Source organism: Lutra lutra, chromosome 6 (assembly GCF_902655055.1).
Source record: "Lutra lutra chromosome 6, mLutLut1.2, whole genome shotgun sequence".
NCBI lineage: Eukaryota > Metazoa > Chordata > Mammalia > Carnivora > Mustelidae > Lutra > Lutra lutra.
Window position 1 is genome coordinate 130,374,656 of NC_062283.1, and position 18,217 is coordinate 130,392,872.

The 18,217-nt window shown below is 44.4% G+C and overlaps 1 pseudogene; it reads left to right on the forward strand.

Moving 5' to 3' along the window:
* The first annotated feature begins 14,379 nt into the window (after positions 1-14,379).
* LOC125102796 (chromobox protein homolog 3-like) lies at positions 14,380-15,130 on the forward strand (annotated as a pseudogene).
* Positions 15,131-18,217: the final 3,087 nt, after the last annotated feature.

Genomic DNA, 18,217 nt, shown 5'->3' on the forward strand with positions numbered 1-18,217 from the left:
GTTTCTTTGATGTCCTTTGGGATCTGTGGGCAGCCCCTGTGCCTGGGCCGTGCCATGTACCGTAGAGTCATACCCATTATCCCAAAGAACTCAATTGTCATGGCAAGAGAGTATTGGAAGACGTGCTCCTGGTCCTGGCTTGGCCACTAAACACCGTGTGGCCTTGAGGGAGTCATGTCCCCCCCTCCCCCATCTCTCTGGCCTTCGGTCTCCCCATCTACAAAGTCTACTTGGTGAATATTCTGTACTGCGTAAGGCTAGCACGATGAGCCCAGATGTGCAGCCCACAGTTTACAAACCACAAAGCAAGTACAGAACCACAGATGTTTTTCTGAGTCAGGAAGTTGGCAAATGTTAATACATTCATTTTCCAGAAGGGAAACAGAGGCAGAGTCCAAAGTGGGCTTCAAGGTTCACGGTTTCTTGCTACAAGCCAGTCCTCAGCCCCAGGGGGCCTCCAAAGCCACACACAATCAGGCCTGGAGAGCCTGGGGTGGCAGTTGGGGTCCAGCGCCCCCTAAGGAGGGGAGGAAAGAAATGGAAACAGGGGAAAGGCTGGCAGGGAGAAAAAGGAGTGGAGGCCCTGCAGGGGGGCGGCAGGCAGGGAGAGTGGGGAAGGAGCAGCTCTTAGCCCTCCGCAGACATCAGCCCTAGAGCCCGGCTGGTGTGGCAGTGAGAGAGTCTCTCCAATCTCAAGAAGTCTCAAGAAGTAGAATGACACAGGAGTGGGCCAGCTGGGAGGTCTCTAGGACAGACCCAGGAAGCCAGGCCCAACCCCTGCTAGTTTAAAGGCTACAAGGAAAGGCAACAGGCAGGGGCCTGCCAGTGTAAGGACTGGAACTGACCCTGGGGATGTGCATGCAACCTGTGTGTGTGTGTTTGTGTGTGTGTGTGTGTGTGTGTAGGGGAGGGTGGCGGAGGATGAGGCCTCTGAGTTGCCATCTCCAGGATGGGTCAGGATGGCATTTCTTCCACAGACAGACCCCTTCCTGCCCAGGGCACTCCAGTGGCCCTGTGGGGTGTTTGGAGAAGAACTGAAGTAACGAGAAGCTCCCTGTGTGTTTTGAAACTAATTGCTGTATTTGTACCTCCCTGAGTGTGAGGGCTCTGGCCTCCTCCCTCAGGCTCAGGCCACCTCCCTCTGGCCGGCTCTACCCAGGGCCAGCCAGCTCCACTGTGGGGGAGGGAGAGGAGACGTTGCTCAGGCTTGATTTTGTACGTTCAGCTTCTTGTTGATAGAAGCCACTTGTTCATGACGGAACTCAAAGCAGATAAAACTTGCATCATGAGAAAACAGTCTTCTGCAGCAGCCTGTGGACGGCTGCTTGCAAGGCCCCTGTGTGGGAGCAGGAGCACGTGGACTTTGGAGTCAGACGCGGCCGTGGAGCGTGGAGCCAGCCCTCACCACTCACCGTCTGGGGCCGTGTCTATTTTCTGGAGATAATAATCGTACCTCCCTCTAGGATTCTTACGAGGATTAGAGCTAGCTCATACCAACACCTACTTATTTATTTACCCTATAATTCAGTGTATACTTACCGAGGGCCTATTGTGTGGTAGTGCTCAGCCTGTTAGTGTGAAGGCTCAGGTCGTTCATTTTAGAGAATGACCACCATGGAACTTCTGTTTAATAGGATATTTGAAAGAAGGAAGGAAGGAAGGAGAGAAAAGAAAGAAAAGAAAAGAAGAGGAGAGAGGAAGGGAGAAAGAAAGGGGGGGAGGGAGGGAGAGAGAAAGAAAGAAGGAAGGGAGAGAGGAGGAAGGAAGGAAGAAAAAGGGAAAGAAAGAAAGAAAGAAAAGGAAGGAAGGAAGGAAGGAAGGAAGAAAAAGAAAGAGAGAAGGAAGGAAAGAAGGCAGGAAAGGAGGAAAGAAAGAAAAAAGGAAAGAAAAGAGCTCAGGCATTAGAAAAAGAAAAGGAAGGAGATGAATAGGCTGTTGGCTTTGCCTGTGTAACCCTAGTCAGGTCACCAGTGCCCTATGCCTCTGTTTTCTCATTGGCAAGATGGCGATGACAATCACAGGTCTACCTGGCCTTGTTAATGCGAGCTTTAAATGAGATGATACATGATGGAGCTTAGACTCTGGCAGAGAGTAGGTGCTGGATGAACTTAGCTATATTGATTAATTCACTGGAATTGCTCAATAAATCATAGACCATAGATTTTGTAATTAGGTCTCTAAACTATAGTCACTATACCTTCCAATGACAAAGGAAAGCAGATTTGTCAAAACGTACCCCTGGGATCACGTGTATCAGGAAAATGTGAAGGGAGCTTGCTAAAAATTCAGATTCCTTGGGTCTATTTCCGAAGTGCTGAATTAGCATCCAATGGGGCATAAAAGTGCCTTTTCACAAACACCGGTTCTCACAATTCTGAAGTACACTGAAGTTTGAAAATTTCCGGGGGTAACAGGTAAAAACGCTCATCCGCTGAGGGGCCTTCTCTGTGGTGGGCAGAGTAATGGCCCCCCCAGTGATGTCCATGTTCCAATCCCTGGAACCTATGACTGTGTTAGGGTTATAAGGGGGAGTTCAGGTCCTAATTAATGAACTTTAAAATAAGGAGATTATCTGCCCAATGTAATCCGCATGTCTTTAAACGGAGGAGAGGGAGACAAGAAGAGTGGCAAAGTGAGGAAGACTCCAGTGGCTTTGAAGATGAAGACAGGCCCACAAGCCAGAAATGTGGGAAGCTTCTAGAAACTGGAGAAGACAAGAAAACGGATTCTCACCTAGAACCTCCAGAAGGAACACGGCCCTACTTGATTTTAGCCCAGGAGACCCATTCTGGACCTCTGACCTCTAGAATCATCAAATATTTGTGCTGTTTTAAGCCACAGGAAAGGAATATGCCCTCTTCAAGTACATTGGATTCATGCCACTTGGTCTGAGCCCCTGAGGCTCAGCCATGAGCGAGGGGGGGAGCCTTGACTCAGGGGAGCCACAAGGGAAAGGGACCCGCTGTGCAGTTCCGGGTTGTTCTCGTGGTTTGCTGACCCTCTTTCTGCCATTCGTTCCTTGTGCATTTACTCTCTGGTGCTCAGGAAGGCTACTGAGCAAGACTCATGTACATCAGGGGGGCTCGGACGGTCTACAAACTACGAATAATCTGGAGGCTCAGGGGATCTCTAGCAGTATTCCTACCTCAACCAAGAGAGCCTGAAGCACCCAAGGAAAGGGAAAGAACAGGCTGGGAACATCCCCCACGCCCAGATTCTCTGGAGACGGAACATGAAAGGCTGTTCTCACACCCACACCCTCCCGAGAGGGCGCACTGCAGGGACTCCTGCATCCCTCGGTTCTTTGCTCTCCCTGAGCGCTCCCCCCCGGCCCTGGACTAGCCTGCACCCCTCCTTTCCCCTCCCCCTCCCTGCCCTGCCACCTCCCTCCTTCCCTGCTCTTGGGCCTTCGGAGACCTCCGGGGCAGCAGGCGCTGTATTGATGGGCTTACACGCATCATCTTTTTTTTTCTTCTGATTTTATAATGAAAATCTTCAAACACACAGAAAAGTTGAAAGAATGATTATCCATATATCTTTCACCTAGATTCAATAATTCTTAACACTTGCCGTGTTTGTTTTATATATTTCTGTATGCGTGTATATAATATAACACAGGTATTATGGTTGGGCTTTTTTTTTTTTTAAGATTTTGTTTATTTATTTGAGAAAGAGAGAGAGAGCATGAGTAGTGGGGGAGGGGGAGGAGCAGATTCCCCCTGAGCAGGGAGCCAAGTGAGGTGGGGCTTGCTCGATCCCAGAACCCTGAGATTGATTATGACCAGAGCCGAAGGCAGACACTTAACTAAGACATTTGGGCGCCCCTATATGGTTTTGTTTTTGCCAAATCTTTTGACAGTTCAGCCATCATAACACCCTTAATACCTCAGCACATATCTTTCAAACTGCATCGTCTCCCCACAAAGTCAGTACCGTTTTTGGCCCCATTTTATACCTGAAATATTTGAATGTAAGAATTTGAGGTTGTAGGAAAATTACCTGGCCAGAATCACACAGACAATAAATAATGGACATGAGATGTGAACCCAAGTTCTCATCCTGTCTTCTATTTAAATGGTTCTAGAGCTCAGAATTATGGTCATCCCAGCAAGCATATGGTTCTGGCTTTGGGTTTCTTTCCATGAGAAAACTCAAAGCATTTCAGAGAGACAAAATTTCATCTTAATATCCCTTAAGGTCAAAGCTACCACTTCCCAAGAGGTTAGGTAAGTTGCAAGATGTCGAGTTACTAGAAAAGTTGTTCTGGGTGCAAGCTCCAGAAGGACAGATCATCCAGGCAGCCACGCCCACTGCTCCTGGGAGGAGGGACCACTTTGGAGCACCCCCAATACACACCCAAAAGTTCTCCCATCCCAAATCGCTATGACATCTTCCTAGTTGCCTACTCACTAAATGTACGAATAGGACCTCACCCACTTTTACTATTTGACATTCTATTGTTTTTTTTTTTTTAATTTATTAGAGAGAGAGAGAGAGAGAGAGAGCATGAGCAGGGGGAGGGGCAGAGAGAGAGAAACAGACTCCCCTCAATCAAACAGACAGGGCTCAATCCCAGAACCCCGGGATCACAACATGAGCCAAAAGCAGATGCTTAACCAATGGAGCCACCCAGGTGCCCCACTATTTGACATTCTTAAAGTCTTATTTTATTTTTTTAAAGATTTTTTTTCATAGTTAATCTCTTTACCCAAGGTGGGGCTTTAGACAGAGCCAGCCAGGCACCCCCTTACCGTGTTCAAGCTTTACATTTCAGAAATGTGAAATACAGATCTGTTCAATAAAAACAAAATTAAAAAAGGAGGGGGACACTTGGCTGGCTCAGTTGGAAGAACATGTAACTCTTGATCTGGGGTCAGGAGTTCGAGCCCAAGTCACTGCAGAACAGGAGACAGGCCACTTGTCCTCATTTTACTGGTAGAAACTCCAAGGCATGGAAGGGCCTGCTCACGAAGGAATTTAATTCCCAAATAATGAGAAAAGCTTAATAATGGGCCTCAAAATGTAGGGTGTTCGCCACCTGAACCCAGACAACCTGGGAAGCTTGTTTAAAATACAAATTCCCGGGGCGCCTGGGTGGTTCAGTGGGTTAAAGCCTCTGCCTTCGGCTCAGGTCATGATCTCAGGGTCCTGGGATCGAGCCCCGTATAGGGCTCTCTGCTCAGCAGGAAGCCTGCTTCCCTTCCTCTCTCTCTGCCTGCCTCTCTGCCTACTTGTGATCTCTGTCTGTCAAATAAATAAATAAATAAATCTTTAAAAAAAAATAAAAAATACAAACTCCAGGGTTCATCAAGGAATCAGATCACCTGGGGATGGGGCCCTCTTAAAACCCTACCCAAGTGACTGTTGCCAACGAAAGTCAGAGAACTAGTGGCCAAATTCCCAGACTACTACACCGTACTTGGCTACAATACTCAACCTAATATGACATCGTACTGTACTATGGGACTCCCTGCCAAATTGCTCTACTGTCCCAGTGACCCATTTGTAAAAATTCTGAGCCATTAATTTTTTAACTTTTAAAAATCTGTTTTAATTTACCTACCGTAAAATCCACTCCTTAGGGTATATGGTTCTATGAGTTTTAACGAGTACGTAGAGTCGTGTAAACACCACCACAATGAAAATACAGAATAGGTTCTCACCCCACAAAACTCCTTTGTGTCACTCACTCCCTTCTGGTCAAATCTTTCCCAAAATTTACCTCTGCTACCACCAATCTGTTCCTAGTCCTATAGTTTTGCCTCTTCCGGAATGTCATATAAATGGAATCCTACAGTACGTAGCCTTTTGAGTCTGGCTCTTTCCATTCTGCATAAAGCACCTGTAGCACGTTACAGTCTTTCATTCCTTTTGCTGCCGAGTAATACCCTGTCATGTGACTGTACCATGATTATTTCTCTATTTCCCCAGCTGAGGACATTGGGGTTGTTTGTGGGCTTTGGTGATAAACTCAATGATCTGAATTTAATAAACCGATTCTTTTCTGCGGGAGAGTCAAAATCAGACATAATGCCAGTGATAAGGGAGGGTAGTAGTAGGGGGGTTGAAGACAATAGCTCGCCATAGTTTCTGCCAGTGGGTCACCTGATTAATGGGCCAGCTTCATTCATAGAGGACTTAAGTTTGTCATTGTGATAAGCCTTCTGGTCTACCATAAAAATAACAGGCTCTTACAGAGTTCCTCAGAGCCTGTTTCTGACAAATGAAATGAGAGGCTCTGGGCACGTCAGGCCCCCAAACTCCGAGATCACGGGGGTAAGCCTCTCTTGTCTTAGAATCTGTTGTGTCCCACGGAGGAGTCAGAGTCATCAAACACTGTTCTCTACGGTTTGTGATGCTTTTGCCTGACTGGATCTCTTTGATTTTCCAACATACCCAACAGGGAAGAAAGGAAGATATTTTTATTTGTACAACTTTGAAGATAAGGTTGTGGGAGCTCAAGGAAGCTGGTACTTGTCCAAAGTCAATGAGCCCCCTTGGTTTGGGGAGAAACCCTGGTTCTTCCAACCCTCAATCCAGTGTTTTCTGGTTTTATAAAGTTTTTTTTAGAGTGGTGGTTATCTCTTTAATCTGCACATTTGAGGACCAACTCTTGCTCGAAGTAAGCGGTAGGGTGGGCGGAAAGAGAGCAAAGCTGAGTTTAAATCCTCCCTTTGCTTGCCGGGTTCACCGGCTCTGTGTTCTCACAGGACAGGTGAAACCACTCCCGCCTCCTCGTTAGCGTTCAAAGCTGAGAGGTCTCAGAAGGGCTCACAATGCAAGTGGGTAAGTCACACGAGGTACCCCATAAATGGCCGCAATTATCATTTATTTGGTTTATTAGGAGAAATCTAGAGCATGCAAATCACGAGCACCGTGGGGTGGGTGGCGCTCTGCCCCTGGGCACTGCGCGGGATTTCTGAGGCCTGACTTTTCTCTGGCGGTGATGGAGGAAACCACGGGGTTAAGGAGGAGACCTGGAAGCTGGCACAGCTGGGGACCACGGGCTTCTAAGGAGGGGCCAGCCCTCGCGAGGAGGGTGTCTCCGTGGAGGAGAGCTGGGCTGAAATCTTTGTTTTTTCTTCTTCCTGAACTCGGTTTTACACCCCAGAGGGGAGTTCTTCATGTCTGAACTTGGTGTTGGAGCCCTGGCACTGGCAGTTCCCGCAGTAAACGGCTTGCCGCTCCTTGTGGGGCGATATTGCTATTGATGTCGGGCCAAGGTGGTTAGGAAACGGGATCTTCCAAATGGGGACTCTGTGGTTTGGCCACAGTGCACTGCGCCTCCACAAGTCCAGATGGGGGTTGAGACAGTTACCCACAGGGTGGGGCAAGAGAGCGCAGCGGGGTTCCCTTCCCTTCCCTTCCCAGCAACCTTACTGCTGCCCTGCGTCGCCTGGGTTGTGGCCTCCGACTCCAGCAAGAGAAGGGCCTGTGGAGGAATGACTGGGGCCTGAGGAGGCTCCTGAGAGCAAAAAGCACGAGACCAGGCAGCCCAGGCTCTCTGGAGGACGAAGCCTGTCTTCTGTCTGCCTGTCCCCCACAGCACGGGTCCCTTCACAAGAGCCGGGTCAAGGGATGGGAAGGTGGTGGGCCTGGAGAAGGCCCGAGTAGCCTCGGCCCCCACTGGGAAGGCTTCTATGTCCACCATGAAGCCATAGGCCCCTTCTGCCTTGTCCGCCCCAAGGCCCTGGGTCCCCACCTTGACGCAGCCTTTGTCGCCCTGTATTGTAATGACCCCCCCACTGCACCCACCAGATGCAGTGATGGCCGTCACGGGGTGACCACCGTGGGGTGACAACGAATCTGAAGAGACCAGAGAGATCTGAAGATAGCTTCCAGAAGGAGCCCAAGGGGCTTCTGCCCAGGGAACCCCCATGGAAAAGCTCTCACAAAAGAACGGCAGGTAAGAGCCCTCCCTCCTGCCCTTTGAGTTTGATTTCCTTTGGATTCTCCTTCGTTTTTATTCCAGCTGGTCCCTAAAAGCAGTGAGTCCTGGCTTAGTTCTAGGCACATGTGATGTTTGGTTTCACAACCACCACTGGTGTTGGAGACCTCCCTCCAGGTCTGCTGTCCCCTCTGGCCGGCCAGGCAGACCAAGTGAACTTGTTCATTGAACTCCTTTACCTTGTTCTTGAGGGAACAGGGCTCACAACAGTAGGAAGCAAGCTCCGTCCTTACAGCTCAAAGGGGGAGGCTGAAAAGGATCAAAAGCTGTTGAGGGGACACCTGGCTGGCTCTGTTGGTTACACGTCTGCTTTTGGCTCAGGCCATGATCCCCGGGTCTTGGGATCGAGTCCTGAATCGGGCTCCCTGTTCAGCGGGGAGCCTGCTTCTCCCACTGCCTGCTATTCCCCCTGCTTGTGCTTGCTCTCTCTCTTTCTCTAACAAATAAATAAATAAAATTAAAAAAAAAAAAAAAAAAAAGCTCTTGAGCCAGCACCCGCTGTGCACTGGGTAATGGCGGAAAGGCAGGAAGAATCTAGAGCCCCTGTCTGTGGTCTAATGGGGAGATGACTGCTAATGATGGTACAGTGGGAGAAAAGCTGGGGTGGTGAACGACCAAGGAGTTCCCACTTGGCAAAGCTGATGACCCCTGTGGACTTGCCGTTAGTTCACGGGGGTGCCCCTGTTCATCCTGACTCATGCAGGTACCCTATCTCCCTCAGCAGGTTGATTCTCTCCTTCCAGGCAGAGAGGCAGATGGGGTGATGTCTGGGATCCAGTCTCTAACGGATACAGTGAGACATTCAGTTGACTTGAAGAAGCTTGAATTTCCACAAACCCATTTGTTGATGTTTTTCCTCACCCTCATTGCCCAAGAGGATTGATTATACACGAAACCGTGATGTGTAGTCTATGATCTGCCTAGAGAATTACCTCAACGTTGGCCAGCGCTTTGCATTCTTAGCCACATGGGGTTCGGAAGGTGCGTTCAGCAGGACCCAGAACTCCTGGATGCCTTGCAGGCTGAGAGCACATTCTAGAAGCAGGGGCGAGCATGCAAAGTAGGGATGAAGGGTACGAAGAGCCCAAGCCCCTGGGCTCCAATCCCCTGTCCCTGAAGGGTGCCTCTCCCACTGACTTCTGAACCCCTGGGCCTCTGTGGATGGCCTCTGCTCCTCGGACCCTTGTCCTCTCCTCCCCATAAACCCTGAAGCCCAGGCACAGGAAGACAAGAGGTGGGACAAGTCTCCCAGCTCAGACCGGAGAGAGGGATCCTAGGCCATAGCTATTTTCAGAACGAAAATTGAAGCCCATAGTTTATTTCCTCAGCATTTAATTAGACTCCAGCGCTGCACAGGGCTGCCTCCTTCCCGCCCACGAGCGAAAGCCTGACCAGTGGGTTTGGGAGCTGACGGCGGGGAGCCATGTCACAGGCGGGGGGCTGGGGCCTGAAGTATTTTTACTTATGGGAGGCTTTGGAGAACAAAACAGCTTGGCCCCAAGCCAGCTAGACTAAGTCAGTTGGGAGAGGGAGGGAGCAGGAAAGCTGTTATATCATCCTTCCTTCTTTGAACCAAGTTGTAAATCTGCTTGACAGGAAATGGGGATGGGGAGGGGGTGGAGGAGGGGCCTGCACTGCCTGGCTGGAGTGGGGGCTGGTTACCACCACCTTCAGAGCCTGGCTGACGCCCAGCCCCAGTTCTCAGGGGAGGAGAGGGTGGGGGAGACTCTCATGGGGCTGGGTGAGGGGCAGGCGAGAGGGCACCCTGGGTGTGTTCAAGGCTCCCAGGGTCAGGTTGGCTGTGGGGTGACTGTATACTCCTGTGGGTGACTTCTGGGCTGGCTTCAGGTCCTCCAAATAATACCACTCTCACAGATATACAGCTTTTAGAGCTGGAAGGAACTTTGAGACCCTTAAATGAGGATGTCAAGGACAATAGAGGAAAAATAAGTTCCTCAAAGCCACACAGCTAATGAGAACCGGAAGCGAGGATGAGGAGAGGGGTTGTGATTATAAGATGGCTCTTCTAGAGCTCCCCTTCTTACAGCTGTTTCTTGGTTTTCATTCCCAAGCGAAAGTAGGCATAACACGCAAATATGCTTGGGCAAAATGACACATTAATTCAATCATGTTAAGAGCTAAATAATTGATGTTTAATACTTAACTCAGGAGACATTTTGGTGAGTGGGAGACCCCTGAGCTCCGTGGAGGGGCACTTCTGACCATAAGAGGTGGGAGGTATCATCCATTCATGACCAACCAAGGACTCTGCTGGCCTCAGTGTTTCTGGAGTGGGGAGGTAGAGGAAAGAAGAGACACTGATGTCTCTGAAATGGAACCAGTTTCTCCCTAGGGAGAAGTGAGAACAGGAAACCTGGCTAATGGCTTCTGAGAATCATACATTTGGGCAGTGTTTCTCCAGAAAGGTCTGGATACCAGCCTGAGGAGCCCCATCCCTGTGGGATTAAACTCCTGCTCACCTGTAGAACCATGGAACCTCCTGTTTTCCACTTTTCCTTCCCCTCCCATCACACTCCTGAGGCTGCATCTTAAATGAGGAATCTGATGACAATAGTCTAAGACCTTCTTACACATTCCAGGATCCTAATTTAAGTTAAATAATGGCCGTAGCCAACATTTATTTGCCTTTTCTTTTTTTCTTTTTTTTTTGCCAAGCACTTCACTAGCATTATCTCATGTCATCTTGATTTTTTTCATTTTTATTAAATAATTTTAATTTTTAAAAATTTTAGTATGATTAAGCTTCAGTGTTATATTACTTTCAAGTGTACAATAAAATGATTCAATAATTCTAACACTACTCAGTGCTCATCATGATACATGTACTCTTTTTTTAAATTTTTATTTATTTATTTATTTATTTATTTATTTATTTAAATAAACATATAGTATTTTTATCCCCAGGGGTACAGGTCTGTGAATCGCCAGGTTTACACACTTCACAGCACTTACCATAGCACATACCCTCCCCAATGTCCATAACCCCACCCCCCTCTCCCAACCCCCCTCCCTCCAGCAACCCTCAGTTTGTTTTGTGAGATTAAGAGTCACTTATGGTTTATCTCCCTCCCAATCCCATCTTGTTTCATTTATTCTTCTCCTACCCCCTTAGCCCTTCCCCATGTTGCATCTGCACTTCCTCATATCAGGGAGATCATATGATAGTTGTCTTTCTCCGATTGACTTATTTCACTAAGCATGATACCCTCTAGTTCCATCCACGTTGTCGCAAATGGCAAGATTTCATTTCTTTGATGGTTGCATAGTATTCCATTGTGTATATATACCACATCTTCTTTATCCATTCATCTGTTGATGGACATCTAGGTTCTTTCTATAGTTTGGCTATTGTAGACATTGCTGCTATAAACATTCAGGTGCACGCGCCCCTTTGGATCACTACGTTTGTATCTTTAGGGTAAATACCCAGTAGTGTAATATCTTGACTATTTTTATCATCATCTCCATTCCACAAGGAGGATATCGAGGCTCAGAGAGGTTAAATAATTTGCCCCAGGTCACTTAAGTGACAGTGAGAGTCAAGACATAAACTAAGGCAGACTTATTGGACAGCCTCTGCTTCTCCTGCCTCGGACTGCTTCTTCCACTGGTGGAAACAAAATTCTTCGGAGTCCAGAGGTAGCGAGATAGAATTCCATCCAATAGCAAGAAGGAGGCCCATCCACATTGTTTATTATGAGGCGTGAGGATACAAAAGAGTGAGGAGTGTCTGGTGCTGGAGACTATCTGGCTGAGAGCTCGAATTGGAGTGGGATTGCTGTGTTCTGTGCTCTGTGCCTGGTATTTGGTGTATACTTCTGCTTTTCTGGGCCAACAGCCGAAATATCCCGTTCACTTCTCCTTGGCTGGGTCTTGGGCCATTAATATCATATCACACCCGTTCCATTCTTATATGGGTCACCCCACTCATTTCCATGGCCTAAATCTGCCATTATTTGGTGTCTGTTGAATGCAAATAATGCTGATTCTTGACACCCAGAGACAGTTGACATAAGATTTTGATTGTTTTCTCTTCTCTTCCTGTTAACTTCTTCCCCGCTACTTACTTTAGACATCACTCTGCCAGGGAGCACACAAGTGGAAAGAAAGCTTGCTCATTGTCAGTCAGTCTTTTGCTATAAACGAACTATGTTAGTGGTTCCCCCTGAAAGGAGACTAGTGGGGAAGTAGTTTGAAGCTTGTAGATTACCTTTTCTTCTGGGCATTCCCTGTCATCTGATAACCTAGACAACATCTAAACGTTTTTCTTAGTTGGACCTTGGCTATGTTTGTTGAATTGTTGTGTTGTGTTTCTTGAATTACATATCATCTTTAATCCATGACCCATCCTTGGTCCAATTCTATGATTAAAGTATATGGATAGCACTGGACTCTCGCTCTATCCCAATAAATGAGTTAATGCATGGAACATACTAGGCCCAGAGTATACACTGAATAATTATTTTATCAGTATTATATGATTTGCCTGAAAAATAATTTTTAATATCCAAGGCATCAGGTTTTTAAATTTTTTTTCAGTTTATTTGAGACAGAGAGCACAAAGTAAGGAGGAGAGTCAGAGGGAGAGGGAGAAGTAGACTCTGGTGAGCAGGGAGCTCAATGTGGGGTTTGATCCCAGGACCCTGAGATCATGTCCTGAGCCAAAGGTAGACACTTTGCCAACTGAGCCACCCAGGCGCCCCAAGGTGTCAGTTTTAGTTTTAGTTTTTGTTTTTATTTTGTTGTTGTCATCTTGGGATTTTTCATTACAGCAGCCAGGACTGAATTTTAAAGAAATTTCCTCAAGGCCAGGAACTAAGGATGATGAAGTGGAGTAGTACTAGTCATAAACTCCCGAGGGAAAGACTTCTGCCGCTATTTACTATGGACTAGCTTGTATCAGATCAATCCTCCATAAGAGAACAGCTAGAAAAACCTAGATTTTTTTTTTTTAAACAGTGAGAAACAACTGTTTGAAAGCATTGGAGAGACACTCAGAGTCTAAGGTGTCAGGGAAAAAGGAAATACAGAGAGGTGAACAGCCGACCATCTGTAGTTACTTTCCTTCATGAAGCATTTGGTGGTTTGAATACATACAGAGATGCTGAACAGGATGGCTGGCAATCTTACAGGGGTAAGGAGACAAAACTTGGGATTCAAAGCTTTCCAAAAGGAGAAGTCCTGTTAAATAGCCCAGTCTTTCTGCTGGGAATCTTTTTTTTTTTTTTTTTAAGATTTTATTTATTTATTTGACAGAGAGAGATCACAAGTAGGCAGAGAGGCAGGCAGAGAGAGAGGAAGGGAAGCAGGCTTTCCTGCTGAGCAGCGAGCCCGATGCGGGACTCGATCCCAGGACTCTGGGATCATGACCTGAGCCGAAGGCAGCGGCTTAACCCACTGAGCCACCCAGGCGCCCATCTGCTGGGAATCTTAAAGGACTACACCCTGGTCACAAAAGCTAGCCTGAAAATAGACTAGCATTCACAGAAACTGAAACTCAGATCTGAATCAAATCAATCTCAGAGTGAAGAGATATTCTCCTGGCTAACTGCCTGCTTGAACCAAAATAAATTTCCTTAGAGGAAGATGACATCATCCAGACTCTCAAATTATCACCACAATTTTTCATGCACAGGTTCTGGCATTAACCGAACAACAAGAATAAAATGGGGCACATGAAGAGATAGGAACAAAGGACTGAAAACCAAGAGAAAAAAATTCTGTAATTTAAACACACATATTGAATATATTTTTTAAATGGTCTAATAAAAATCCTAGGGCTGAAATTAAGAACTCAGTGGAAGGATTTAAAAGCAGATTAGACTCAACTGAAGAGATGATTCATGAACTTGAGTACAGACCAGAAGGAAATATGAAGACTTCACTACAATTACAGCAAGATAAAAATTTTAAGAAGTACAGAAAAGGAAGACTAAGAGATATATGGGACTCAGTATAAGCATTTTTGTAATTAGAGTCCTGGAAGAGAAGGAGAGAGATAATACAGCATAAACAATTTTGGAGAGAAAATAATCTGAGGATTTAAAAACTGACAAAAGACAGAGTCACAGACAAATACAAAGAAAGTTACAACTAGACCTGTCATGGTAAAACAGGTGAAAAACAACTAAAGGCAATAACTGTAACTATAGCTAGTATGAAAAATAATAGGACACATTTTGATCAGAGGCACAATAATAAGACAGCCAAGTTTTCAAATGAAAATAATGGAAGCTGAACAATAATGAAAGGATATCTTTAAAAGGTTAAAGAAAAGGTTGTTGCTAGAGTTTGATTGTGGGGCCTGAGATGTCACAGCCCTGAGACTGGGAGCAGCCCCAGGGTGGTGCATAACAGCTCTTCAAGACTTCACTTAAAAAAAAAAAAAAAAAAAAAAAAAAAAGGCCTCCAACAAAATGACATTGCAGAAAATGGGGAAGAAAGAGAAAGGAAAGAGTAAAAAAGTAAAAGAGGCAGAGCCTGAAGAATTTGTGGGGGAAAAAGTACTGAACCAACGTGTAGTAAATGGGAAGGTGGAGTATTTCCTGAAGTGGAAGATACTTACAGACACTGACAATATTTGGGAATGTGAAGAAAATTTAGATCATCCAGAGTGAATTGAAGTATTTCTTAGTTCTCAGAAAGCTGGTAAAGAAAAAGGTGGCACGAAAAGGCAATCTTTATCTGACCATGAATGTGATGATGGCAAATAAAAGAAGGAAAGAGGGGCGCCTGGGTGGCTCAGTGGGTTAAGCCGCTGCCTTCGGCTCAGGTCATGATCCCAGGATCCTGGGATCGAGCCCCGCATCTGGTTTTCTGCTCAGCAGGGAGCCTGCTTCCCTTCCTCCCTCTCTCTGCCTGCGCCTCAGCCTACTTGTGATCTCTGTCTGCCAAATAAATAAATAAAATCTTAAAAAAAAAAAAAAGAAAAGAAGGAAAGAGATGCTGCAGATAAACCAAGAGGTCTTGATCCTGAATGAGTAATTGGAACCAGAGATGCCATTGGAGAATTCATGTCTGTCATGAAATGGAAAGATTCAGATGAGGCTGACTCTGTCAGTGCTAGCAAAAGGGGCAAGTAGGAAGTGTCCTCAAAGTGTAATTGCTTTTTACGAAGAGAGACTACCTTGGCATTCTTGTCCAGAAGATGAAGTACAATAATTGTTTCCATTGCTTTTTATAGTTATTTATAGATCTATAAAATCTGGGTCTTGGTTTTTTGATTTATTAGTGTGATGAAATAATGTCCTAATGAAAATCAAGTTTGATATGTTTGTTTGGAGGTAGTATCAGGGGAGTTGGGGATTTTTTGGCATCTATAGCACTGGTTACTTCAAACAAATAAAAGCTTTCTGTAGTTACTTCCTTTATCAGGAAAGAATATTTGAGACCATGGTATGTTATTCCCCTATATACCATGGTCTCAAATATTCTTTTCTAAATGTTGGGGGAAATCTTCAGAGTTGTTACTCAATCAGAATTGTGTTTAACTCCTATAGCATAAGGACTATTCTGGGTTATTTTGTTTATTTGGAGTTTTTTTGATGTGTGTATACATAAAAACACAAGTGTAAGTGGTTTTCTTTTCTTTTTTTTTTCTTTAAACATTCACCAAAATAAAAACAACATTTCATAACCATGGGTAAGCCCATATTTCTGGGATGCCATCATTTTCAGCAACCTAAGAAATAAATCACTTAAAGTAAATTGAAATTTTTCCTGAAGTCTTAATCTTTCAAAGTTTGTAATTAATTGAAAATTTAAATATAATGAAAAAAATTTAAATGGGACGATTTAAAAGCAGCCATACCAGAATCCATATCCATATCTATAGTCTTATAAATACAAATTTATTTGCAAGATGCTGGAAGGAAAACTTTATCAAATTTTATCAAATTTATTTACCAACAACCTCTCCGCCCAAATGAGAAAACTAGACAAGTCTTGGTGTGTTTTAATTAGATAAGCAAAACTCAGTTAAATGGACATTGAGAGTTCCTTCTAGTGAACCATTCCTTTTCGAGAGGTTGAAATCCCTTTTCTATTTTGATTAAAAGATCATGATTCATGGACTGTCTAGGACTTCATTCATGGAAACCTAATCATAATCAGATAGAGATGTTGGCAATTTAGGACCAGTTGGAATAAATGGGTGAACAAACTCCTATAATCTAAATTCTTGACCTGCATGTTTTGTCTTTACCCCCAATTCATTCCTTACATGTAGGCTCACTCTTCTCAGTATTTGAATTCCTGGTTCTGCAGACACTAGGAAAAACAATAACTTTGTAGTAGTCAGAATCCAACTGTATCTTGTTTACTTTATTGTAAATACTGGTAAACAGTGGCCAATGAATAGTTTTTTATTGAAAAAATAAATAAATAAAAATAAAAGGCTAAAAGAAAATAACTGCTAACTTAAAATTCTATACCCAGAGGAAGTATCATTCAAAAATGAAAGTGAAAAAGAAAAGACCTTTCCAGCCAAACAAAAACTGAGATGAGTTGCAGCTTGCTGACAGACATAAAAGCAAAACTAGTTATTCAGGTAGTTTTTCAGGTAGAAGGGAAAGATTTCCAAATGGGAGCAAGAAGATGGAGAAAGGGTTAAAGAGCACTGTAAAGAATAAACAAGGAAATCTAAATTAGTATTGGCTGTATCTCGAGAGAGAGTATTTGTAGAACTAACATACATAACAACACATAAAATAAAAGTAGGAAAAAGGAGTTAAAGTATTCCAATGTCTTTAACATTATCCATGAACTGAAAAAAATACTAACTGGATTTTAATAAGTCAAGGATACATGTTGTAATCTTTAGGTCTAGGTTAACCAATAAAAGAATTATAAAAGAATCAATGATGTACTAGTTAATAAAAGAGGGAAATGAAATAATTATAAAAAATTTTATTCCAAAGAAAGAGGGGAAAAAGAAAACAGAACAATTGTAACAACTAAAAAATAAGATGGTCAATTTATATCCAAATATGTCAATAAGTATATTAAATGTAAACAGATTAAGTATTCTAATTAAAAGATAAAAATAGACTGGATTAAAAGTAAACATGTCACTACGCCCTAATATAAGCATACAGAAAGAATAAAAGTAAAGGAGGAAAAATATATTTCTAACTAAATAAATCTGGTATGTCTAGATCAACATCAGACCATGTTTAAGGCAAGAAACTTTACAAGAGATAAAGTAATATATTTCATAAGGCTAAAAGTGTCAATCCATCTGGAAGATATAACAATTCTAAACTGTACCTAATAACACATCCTCTAATTTCACTATGCAAAAATAGACACAAAAGGGAAAATGGGAGATTTTAACACAACTTTCACTTCTCTTTCCAACTTTTAGAAGCAGCAGCAGAGAACAAAACCAACCACAGGGATATAAAAAACTTGTACAACACAATTAACAAATGCACATGTGACCCAATTATTATGCAAAGAATTTTGTACACAACTGCATAATACAGTTTTTTTAAAAAGATTTTATTTATTTGACAGACAGAGATCACAATTAGGCAGAGAGGCAGGCAGACAGAGAGGAGGAAGCAGGCTCCCCGCTGAGCAGAGAGCCCCGATGCGGGCTCCATCCCAGGACACCGGGATCATGACCTGAGCTGAAGACAGAGGCTTTAACCCACTGAGCCACCCAGGTGCCCCTGAATAATACAGTTTTATTTGCATTTTTTTTTTAAGGATTTTACTTATTTGAGAGCACCTAGGTGGCTCAGTTGGTTAAGCAACTGCCTTTGGCTTGGGTCATGATCCTGGAGTCCCAGGATCGAGTCCCACATTGGGCTCCCAGCTCCAAGGGGAGTTAGCTTCTCCTGATTTCCCTTCTCATGCTCTCTCTCTCAATCTCTCTCTCTCAAATAAATAAATAAAATCTAAAAAAAAAAAAAGAGAGATTTTACTTACCTGAGAGAAAGAGCACAAGCAGGGGGAATGGCAGAGGGAGAGGGAGAAGCAGGTTTCTCCCTGAGCTGGGAGCCCCACGCCACTTGATCCCGGGACCTCGGAATCATGACCTGAGCCAAAGGCAGATGCTTAACTGACAGAGCCACCCAGGTGTCCCCAGAATATGGTTTTAAATTTTTGATTTCACACGGTATATTTATCAAAACTGGCTGTCTGCTGATCCATAAAACAAACCTCAACAGATTTCAGAGGATTTAAATCCTCTTTTTCTTTCCTTTTCTCTCCCCACATAATATCCTTGTCAGGTTTTGGCAT